This window comes from Macaca thibetana, chromosome 12 (genome assembly GCF_024542745.1).
Source record: "Macaca thibetana thibetana isolate TM-01 chromosome 12, ASM2454274v1, whole genome shotgun sequence".
NCBI classification, from domain to species: domain Eukaryota; kingdom Metazoa; phylum Chordata; class Mammalia; order Primates; family Cercopithecidae; genus Macaca; species Macaca thibetana.
The window spans coordinates 24,624,300-24,634,939 of record NC_065589.1 but is presented as its reverse complement, the minus strand read 5'-3'; the positions used below and the strand labels follow the sequence as shown (position 1 = coordinate 24,634,939).

The 10,640-nt window shown below is 38.1% G+C and overlaps 1 protein-coding gene across 1 annotated transcript in view; it reads left to right on the top strand.

Annotated features, from left to right (window-relative positions):
- ARPC2 (actin related protein 2/3 complex subunit 2) overlaps positions 1-10,640 on the top strand; it is an 870,481-nt gene that overhangs the window by 650,802 nt on the left and 209,039 nt on the right. The gene's annotated exons all lie outside the window — the stretch shown is intronic.

The window sequence follows — 10,640 nt, the reverse complement described above, 5'->3', positions numbered from 1 at the left end:
GGCAGTTCCAAACCAGAAGCAGTTCAGGAGCTCCACTGAGGGAATGCAAGAGAGAGGCTTTTATAAGTTGGACACAGAAGTATAGCAAAAAAAAAAAAAAATTGATTGGTTACAGTTATACGGCTGCTTTATTTGGTCTATCCTGTTGGGAAGTCCCCATTATATAAGTTCATTGGCTACTTCTGATTGATTGAGATAAGTTTTGTTTTTCTTTAATATGGGCATTTACAAGAAATAGCTTATGTTTCACTTATGTTTGCAAATCAAGCCAGCTTGAGGTAATTTATAAGGCCTACCTGGTTTTGTCTTTTTGGGGATTCCTGAGGCCTGATTCCAATTTTAATTTACTTTAACAATGTTCCCTTTTTGGTCATCCTTTCAGCAAGCAAGGAGTATGAGAAAGCAGTATAGCATTATTCTCAGTTACTGCTACCGATGTAGTCACTGGAACAAAGAGTCCTGTAGATGCCATCATCATCAACAGCTATCCTGGGATGTAAAATCACATAGTCAGCACTATCGAAAATTGCATAGTCTTTGTAGGCTTGAGTAGTTGGGCTGTTGACTTATCCAAGTTGTCTGATCCTTGATGGCAATCATTTGATGAGTGAGTGGCTGGTGGGAACCACCATGTGAGAGACTACGACACACTCAGGATATAAAGGCAACGACAATCAGGAGAATAATATCCAAGGACTGAAAAATTCCCTGGAGCAGAGTTTCCAGAATTTAATCAACTAAATAAATCAATAACAGAGGTAGTACCTGATTTAAAAAACAAAAAAACAACAACAAAAAAAACATATTAGTTTCTTAAGGTCTTTAATTTTGGGGCAACTATTTCTGATTTGTTGACATAGAAACACCATTTCTTATCAATATGAGTGTAAGTTTTTCTTGTTAAGTTACATAGCTTAAAGAAAACTCAGGGTATGTATCTATGAAAACAAAAGAAAAACAGAGGTTAATATTTCGAGCAAACTATGATCTTAGTTTTTTAGTCCAGAGTTTAGTTAGTTGAGATTTCTAGATTTGAGTTTAAAGCATCTTCAGAAGATGAAATGAGGATGGCAGCTGCAGTCTGATGAATTTACCTCATTTGCAGTTTGAATGTCTCTGGTTATGTCGTTGGGTGTCCTGGTAAACTCTCCAAGTGATCCCCATAGCAGCAGGCATGAAAGTTATTCGTACATGATCTGTTGTAGTGATTTTTCTGAAGCTAAAATCATCCAGCTTCAGCTTGAAGGGCTTGGGAAATGGGCAGTTTTAATTTTTAGTGAAATCAGGAAAAACCAAGACTCAATCCAGTTTACAGGGACATAAAACTTCAAAAAAATGAACAGGATCAGAATTTGATAATGGATGTGTTACAGTTTTCTACTGAAATACAGTCTTTATTATAGTCACTCCTATTTTTACCAAAAATAATCACAATTATTTTGTTTCTACAAAATAAATCTAGTTTTGTGATTGCAGTGTTGCTTTTCTGGCTGGAAACCTCTGTGGCCAGTGGTGCCTCTGCCCAAGTTTTGGTCTTGAATCCAGGGAGAATGAGGTAGGCAGAGAAGTAGAGGGTGAGCAAGATGAAGAGAAGGTTTATTGCATGTGAGAACAGTTCAGAGGAGACCTGCAGTAGGGTAGCCCCTCTCTGTAGGCAGATTGTCTTATTGAGTCTTCAGCTCTCAGCAGAGAGGAGGCCCTGAAATGGGTGGTTCCTCTATGTAGGCAGATCATCCCAGTGAGTGTTCAGCTCTCAGAAGAGAGGGTAGGTCTTCTCTGCAGCTGATCATTTTGGTCATCTGCCACTCTCAGCAGACAGGAGGCCCTGAAGAGGATAGCTGCTCTCTGCAGCTCGTCATCCAGTTGTCTGCAGCTCTCAGCAGAAAGGAGGCCCTGGAGAAGGTAGCTCCTCTCTGCAGCTGTTCTTCCCAATATCTGTTCTGCTCTCAGCACAGAGAGTAGCTCCTCTCTGTAGCTGGTCATCCCAACATCTGTTCAACTCTCAGCAGAGAGGGTAGGTCTTCTCTGCAGCTGGTCGACCCAACTTCTGCAGTTCTCAGCAGAGATGAGGCCCTGGAGAGGGCAGCTCCTCTCTGCAACTGGTCGTCCCCACAGACTGCTCTTCTCTGGCTAAGTCTGGGGTATGTATTGTCTTCAGATGGGGGAAGTGCATGCTGATTGGTCCATCAGCAGCCATGGATGGGCACAAGAAAAAGCACTACAAGCTCTACCTCCAGTCCACAGGACTGGCAGCCCAACCCCCAGACTTTGAAGGTGGGGCTTCATCAGTGACCCACCACCTTCCTTCCAGGAGCCTGTCTGCCTCCTGCCACCATCCATGGCATCCAGGCTGCTCACATGAAGGGGCACCCACAGGCCAGTGCTGAGCTGCCCTCAGCCCCATCTTGGATTTCCTCCCTTGCTTGTCAGTGCCCAAAGTCCAGAAGGGGGCTGAGGAGACAGGGGGCTGGTGTCCCAATACTGTTCCAAGTGTGCACCCACCCAGCAGGGCTATGACAGTGCCCAGGCTCAGATGCAACCTTACTGCATGATTGGAGTGGACACCGGGAGTGGGGAGAGGCCAGGCAGCAGGAGCAGGCACTTCTGAGCCTGCAAAGGACTGGGAGGCCTTCTGAGGCCTCCAAGAGCACAGAGATGCCAGGATCTACAGCTAGGCTTGGGCAGCTGCAGTGGCACCCAGGGATGGGTCCATAGAGCAGAAGGCCCAGGCTGCACCTCCTCGCTGCAGCCGGTGTCTTGGCAGTGGCCAGATGAGCCACTGCTGCCATCAGTTTCATGAAACTTGACCTGAATGTGTATGTAAATGCAAGAATAATAATTCTATATATGCTATAAAATATGATAATATCCAAGGTGCTTTATTGTGTTTGTATCAGTCAATCTTAGTTATTTAAAACTAGCTGTAATGAGAAATCCCAAATCAGACGTTTTTTATGTTAACTTTTATTTTAAGTTCAGGATACATGGGCAGGTTTATTATATAGGTAAACTTGTGTCATGGGGGTTTGTCATACAGATTATTTTGTCACCCAGGTATTAAGCCTAGTACCCATTAGTTATTTTTCCTGACCGTTTTTCTTTCTTCTCCCATCCTCCACCCTCTGATAAACCCCAGTGTGTGTTGTTCTCCTCTGTGTGTCCATGTGTTCTCATCTTTTAGCTCCCACTTATAAGTGAGAACATCAGTATTTAGGTTTCTGTTCCTGCATTAGTTTGCAAAGGATAATAGCCCCTAGTCCATCCATTTTCCTGCAGAGGACATGATCTCATTCTTTTTTATGGCTGCATAGTATTCCATGGTGTATATGTATCACATTTTCTTTATCCAGTCTACCACTGATGGGCATTTAGGTTGATTCTATGTCTTTGCTATTGTGAATAGCACTGCAGTGAACATATGTGTAGCTGTCTTTATAATGGAAGGATTTCTATTCCTTTGGGCATATACCCAGTAATGGAATTGCTGGGTAGAATTGTATTTCTGTTTTTCGGTCTTCACCACACTGTCTTCCACATTGGTTGAACTAATTTACACTCCCACTGACAGTGTGTAAGTGCTCCTTTTTCTCCCCAACTTGGCCAGCATCTGTTGGCTTTTGACTTTTTAATAGTAGCCATTCTGACTGGTGCCAAGTAGTGTCTTATTTTTTGTGGTTTTGGTTTGCATTTCTCTAATGATCATTGATGTTGAGCTTTTTTCATATGATTTTTGACTGCATGAGAAATCTCAGATTAGACTTTTTAAAACTTCTCTAGACAAGAAGTCAAGCAAAGAACTCAAAGAACTTGCCCACTTATGTCCTATTACAAAGAGAGTACATTTTTATTGAACCAGTGCAAATACCCATATTGCAAATAAGAATATTTAAGAAGAGTTTCCAAATCCTGGAACCATCAGGTAGGAAGAAAAAGATAAATATTCCCTTTCTATTTAAAAAGTATATTTTATCAAATTAATGTAAGTTATTGACAGCTTAAGAAAAAAGAAAAAAATTTCTCTAAATCTAGAAAACAATACATTAAAAAAAACCAACAATGTTTCAACAAAAAGTCATAAAATGAATAATCATAATCATTCCCATCAGTTAATTTAGCCTCATCTAATTAACTTTTTTGTTTTGTTTGATATTTTGTTAACAGTTTCATGAAACTATCAGTTTTCTCTTAGAGTTTTGGAACTACTTACCCTGTCCAATAGCATAATCTTAGTTATCAGACGCCTGTACTTACCAGTCTTTTTTCTACTAATTTTTTAAAAATTGGCAAATATGTACATAATAATGATATATATTTATGGGGTATATAGTGATGTTTTGATGTGTACTATGTATAGTGATCAGATCAGGGTAATTAGCACATCCATCATCTCAAATATTTGTCATTTTCTTGTGCTGGGAACATTCAATATCCTCTCTTCTAGCTATTTGAAAATATATACTATTGTTAACTATAGTCATTGGACAGTGCTATAGAACACTAGAATTTATTCCTCCTATCTAATTGTATATCCTGTAATTGTGTAAGGAGAGTGTAGTCTCTCACTACTCCCCCTGCCACCTGCCCTTCCCAGCCTCTAGTAACCTCTCTTCTACTTTTCACTTCTATGTGTTCAACTTTTTTTAGCTTCCACATATGCGTGAGACAATGCAGTGCTTAACTTTCGGTTCCTGTCTTATTTCACTTAATGTAATGTTCTCCAGTTCCATCCATGTTGCTGAAGTCATCATTTTCTATGAACATTTTGCAATGTTGTGTCACAGTTGCTTTCAAAAGCTTCCAGGAAGAAAATTTGGTTACTCTTAAAAATAGAGCATTATAAGACAATCATTAGTTTTATAACTGATAACATTATACCAGAAAATATGAGATTTCTAGGAATTTTATACAATTTCTAGAACACTCTTATCAATGACAAATATAACTTAGAGGAAGTTCAGCATCACTTATTATTTGGCAGTGCCTCTCACGCAATTTAACACATCAAATAAGTCTAATTAATTTAACTTCCCTCTTGTTACAAGGAGATAAAATTAATTCTTTTGACATATTTCAGGGACCCTGCTGGAAACTCTCAATGTTAATTTGAGGTCCAAAAGACTTAATTTAGAATGTGATTTTGGGGAGCTGTCAAAAATGTCAAAAGGTTTAAAACAAACACTTGATTAAATAGGTTCACAGGTCACTGTGAAACAATACCAAAGTGACAATGATTTTAAAGGCAAACACAAAACGTTTCATTGTGGGGGAAAAAAAAAGTTTAGCTCTTTTAGTATAGAAAAAAATTCACTTTTCTTCAATAATAAAAGGCTTTTAAAAAGACAACATGAAGTACAAAAAATTACCTTGATTAAACACAAAATCTGTGTTTCTAAGCCAATTATTTGATGAGTAAGGAAAAAAACCTTTCACAATCACAGGGAGACCAATACTCCAAGAAAATGTGTCCTTTTAACAGAGAGAAAACCTAATTCTAACTCTGCATCAGTACATTACTGAGTTTTTTTAACTTTCAAGTAAAATCTATCTAATCTTAGTACTGTGACCACAAATAAAGTTCTTCTGTCATAGACCTTCTGCAACTTTCTATATCTACTCATTTTTTTTTGTCTTAGTCTTTTTCTCCTTTTTTATTCTGGATCAATAAGTCGTCTTGCTCTAAGACAAAATTACTCTCTTTTCCTCTTAAGGAAAACACATATGTTTTATACTTTTCCTTATTAAAAATACATCTCACTTTTAAAATACATTTTTCATATACATATTTATATACAGTTGTTTTCCTTCATCCTTTGTTTTTTGTAGTTTTAATTACATGTATTAATTAAAAGTCTTAACCCTTAGTAGCCTTAATATCTAGTGAAAATTAGGAAGTACGTGGTTTCATTGGTTTTAAATCGTATTTCCCCATAGCACAGGATATGCTTACCAGTGCACGCAATTATCTCTAGTTCCTCTTTAACAACCAGCCTAAAGTACATAAGCTTAAATCTACATTTATTTAGTGATTAATAATTTTAGTAGTTTGTCTCATATGGAAATGATCTAGATATTTAATTTATATTTATATTTTCATATTTAATTTTAATGTAGAAGTCTATCCCATTATAAAGTTCCCAGTTATGAATGTTAAGTCTTTTGGCTACTTCTAAAGGGTTGAACTTATAAGTTCTGTTTTTCTATAGTATGAGCATTTATATTGATTTCTCTTTTCAGGTCTTTGAGGCATTGCCACACTGTCTTCCACACTGGTTGAACTAATTTACACTCCCAGTAACAGTGTATAAGCGCTCCTTTTTCTCTGCAACCTTGCCAGCATCTCTTATTTTTTGTCTTTTTAGTAATAGCCAATCTGGCTGGTCTAAAGTGGTATTTCATGTGGTTTTGATTTGAATTTCTCTAGTGGTCAATGATATTGAGCTTTTTTTACATGATTGCTCACCACATGTATGTCTCCTTTTGAAAAGTGTTCATGTCCTTTGCCCACTTTTTAATGGGGTTGTTTTTTCTTGTAAATTTGTTTAAGTTTTTTATAGATGCTGGATATTAGACCTTTGTCAGATGTATAGTTTGCAAAAACCTTCTCCCATCCTGCAGGTTGTCTGTTCACCCTGTTGATAGTTTCCTTTGCTGTGCAGAAGCTCTTTAGTTTAATTAGATCCCATTTGTCAATTTTTGTTTTTGTTGCCATTGCTTTCTGTGTTTTCTTTTTTTTTTTTTTTCCCAAACAACCATTTATTTACCTTTTTTCTTGTTCACTATAGTGAAAGATATGAATAGAAAAAAGATCCCGATTTTTAAGGGTTTTTTTTGTATGTGTCTCATTCCAACTGAATGTGTAATTCCCTTCTGTATCTCAGATGACCTTCTTGCTGTGTCCTCAGATGGCCTTTTCTCTGTTCATGCATGTTTTGTTGAAATTTCTTCTTTTTATAAGGACCCAAGTCATATTGGGTAAGGACCCTTTAAACATCTGATTTTAACTAATTACCTCTTTAAAGACTTTATCTCTATATATTGTGACATTTGGAGGTACTGATGGTTGGAACTTCAACGTATTAATTTTGGGGGGATGCAATTCTGTTCATAACAGATACCTAATGGAGAGAGAGATTACGCCTTAGATTTATTTTTTAAAAGATAAATATTGCCAGAAATAAAAGCATGGTATAGAAGTTAAAGACTAAGGCAATGCTACAGCATTTAAGTCACAAAAGCCAACAGGATTTCACATTCCATGTACTTTTTGTTAGGTTAGGCTTGAGGCCTAGCGGTGGGAAAGAAGCTTGCTTGAAGTAGACTTTTTGCTTACATCAAGACCTCTTTGGGTTTCCTGTGGCTCTGCTTCGTTTCTGTTTTTACTCTAGACATAGGGCAGTCTCTAACTGGGACACCATTGCTTTTGCGACTAGACCAAAAACAGCCTCAGTGAACCCCAAGCTTATAGCTTCAACTCAGAATAATATACGTCACTTGGAATTGTTTCACAATTAACTTATTTTAACTTATTCCATTTAATAAGCATTTAGCAATTGCTTTTGGAGTTATTTGTTTGCCTTTTGAAGATGCTGAAGGAGGCCAGGAATGTCAGTGAGAAAAAAGAGGAGAGTTCTTAGTTCAATCAGGTTCTGATTGGTTGGTTTAGTGCTATTTATCCTGCAAGGTCCATTGAGTTCCTGGAGTTTTCTTGGATAACTCCAGTCAACACTGACATGCTTCTTTCTGCCTGCTTATTATTCACGGATTCATTCCATAAATACTTATTGAAGCCAAGTGTGTGTAGTGGACAAGACAGGCATGGTTTGCGCTGTCATGGAGCTGACTTTCTAGTAGGAGGAGACAGACACTAAATAACAACCCATGTAAATCTGACGATTTCAGATGGTGAAAAGGGCTGTGAAGAAAAGTGTCAGGTGAGATGCTAGAGTGTGTGAAGCTGGGCTGAGAGGCCGATTGGTGCTGAGTAGGGAAGGCCTTTCTCAGTAGGTTACACAGGCGCTGGGATCTTTTTTTTTTTTTTTTTTTTTTTTTTAATTTATCTATTATTATTATACTTTAAGTTGTAGGGTACATGTGCATAACGTGCAGGTTTGTTACATATGTATACTTGTGCCATGTTGCTGTGCTGCACCCATCAACTCATCATTTACATCAGGTATAACTCCCAATGCAATCCCTCCCCCCTCCCCCCTTCCCCATGATAGGCCCCGGTGTGTGATGTTCCCCTTCCTGAGTCCAAGTGATCTCATTGTTCAGTTCCCACCTATGAGTGAGAACATGCGGTGTTTGGTTTTCTGTTCTTGTGATAGTTTGCTAAGAATGATGGTTTCCAGCTGCATCCATGTCCCTACAAAGGACACAAACTCATCCTTTTTTATGGCTGCATAGTATTCCATGGTGTATATGTGCCACATTTTCTTAATCCAATCTGTCACTGATGGACATTTGGGTTGATTCCAAGTCTTTGCTATTGTGAATAGTGCTGCAATAAACATACGTGTGCATGTGTCTTTATAGCAGCATAATTTATAATCCTTTGGGTATATACCCAGTAATGGGATGGCTGGGTCATATGGTACATCTAGTTCTAGATCCTTGAGGAATCGCCATACTGTTTTCCATAATGGTTGAACTAGTTTACAATCCCACCAACAGTGTAAAAGTGTTCCTATTTCTCCATATCCTCTCCAGCACCTGTTGTTTCCTGACATTTTAATGATCGCCATTCTAACTGGTGTGAGATGGTATCTCATTGTGGTTTTGATTTGCATTTCTCTGATGGCCAGTGATGATGAGCATTTTTTCATGTGTCTGTTGGCTGTATGAATGTCTTCTTTTGAGAAATGTCTGTTCATATCCTTTGCCCACTTTTTGATGGGGTTGTTTGTTTTTTTCTCATAAATTTGTTTGAGTTCTTTGTAGGTTCTGGATATTAGCCCTTCGTCAGATGAGTAGATTGCAAAAATTTTCTCCCATTCTGTAGGTTGCCTGTTCACTCTGATGGTAGTTTCTTTTGCTGTGCAGAAGCTCTTTAGTTTAATTAGATCCCATTTGTCAATTTTGGCTTTTGCTGCTGTTGCTTTTGGTGTTTTAGACATGAAGTCTTTGCCCATGCCTATGTCCTGAATGGTACTACCTAGGTTTTCCTCTAGGATTTTTATGGTATTAGGTCTAACATTTAAGTCTCTAATCCATCTTGAATTAATTTTCGTATAAGGAGTAAGGAAAGGATCCAGTTTCAGCTTTCTACTTATGGCTAGCCAATTTTCCCAGCACCATTTATTAAATAGGGAATCCTTTCCCCATTTCTTGTTTCTCTCAGGTTTGTCAAAGATCAGATGGCTGTAGATGTGTGGTATTATTTCTGAGGACTCTGTTCTGTTCCATTGGTCTATATCTCTGTTTTGGTACCAGTACCATGCTGTTTTGGTTACTGTAGCCTTGTAGTATAGTTTGAAGTCAGGTAGCGTGATGCCTCCAGCTTTGTTCTTTTGACTTAGGATTGTCTTGGAGATGCGGGCTCTTTTTTGGTTCCATATGAACTTTAAAGCAGTTTTTTCCAATTCTGTGAAGAACTCATTGGTAGCTTGATGGGGATGGCATTGAATCTATAAATTACCTTGGGCAGTATGACCATTTTCACGATATTGATTCTTCCTATCCATGAGCATGGTATGTTCTTCCATTTGTTTGTGTCCTCTTTTATTTCACTGAGCAGTGGTTTGTAGTTCTCCTTGAAGAGGTCCTTTACATCCCTTGTAAGTTGGATTCCTAGGTATTTTATTCTCTTTGAAGCTATTGTGAATGGAAGTTCATTCCTGATTTGGCTCTCTGTTTGTCTGTTACTGGTGTATAAGAATGCTTGTGATTTTTGCACATTAATTTTGTATCCTGAGACTTTGCTGAAGTTGCTTATCAGCTTAAGGAGATTTTGGGCTGAGACAATGGGGTTTTCTAAATATACAATCATGTCATCTGCAAACAGGGACAATTTGACTTCTTCTTTTCCTAGCTGAATACCCTTGATTTCTTTCTCTTGCCTAATTGCCCTAGCCAGAACTTCCAACACTATGTTGAATAGGAGTGGTGAGAGAGGGCATTCCTGTCTTGTGCCAGTTTTCAAAGGGAATTTTTCCAGTTTTTGCCCATTCAGTATGATATTGGCTGTGGGTTTGTCATAAATAGCTCTTATTATTTTGAGGTACGTTCCATCAATACCGAATTTATTGAGTGTTTTTAGCATGAAGGGCTGTTGAATTTTGTCAAAAGCCTTTTCTGCATCTATTGAGATAATCATGTGGTTCTTGTCTTTGGTTCTGTTTATATGCTGGATTATGTTTATTGATTTGCGAATGTTGAACCAGCCTTGCATCCCAGGGATGAAGCCCACTTGATCATGGTGGATTAGCTTTTTGATGTGTTGCTGAATCCGGTTTGCCAGTATTTTATTGAGGATTTTTGCATCAATGTTCATCAGGGATATTGGTCTAAAATTCTCTTTTTCTGTTGTGTCTCTGCCAGGCTTTGGTATCAGGATGATGTTGGCCTCATAAAATGAGTTAGGGAGGATTCCCTCTTTTTCTATTGATTGGAATAGTTTCAGAAGGAATGGTACCAACTCC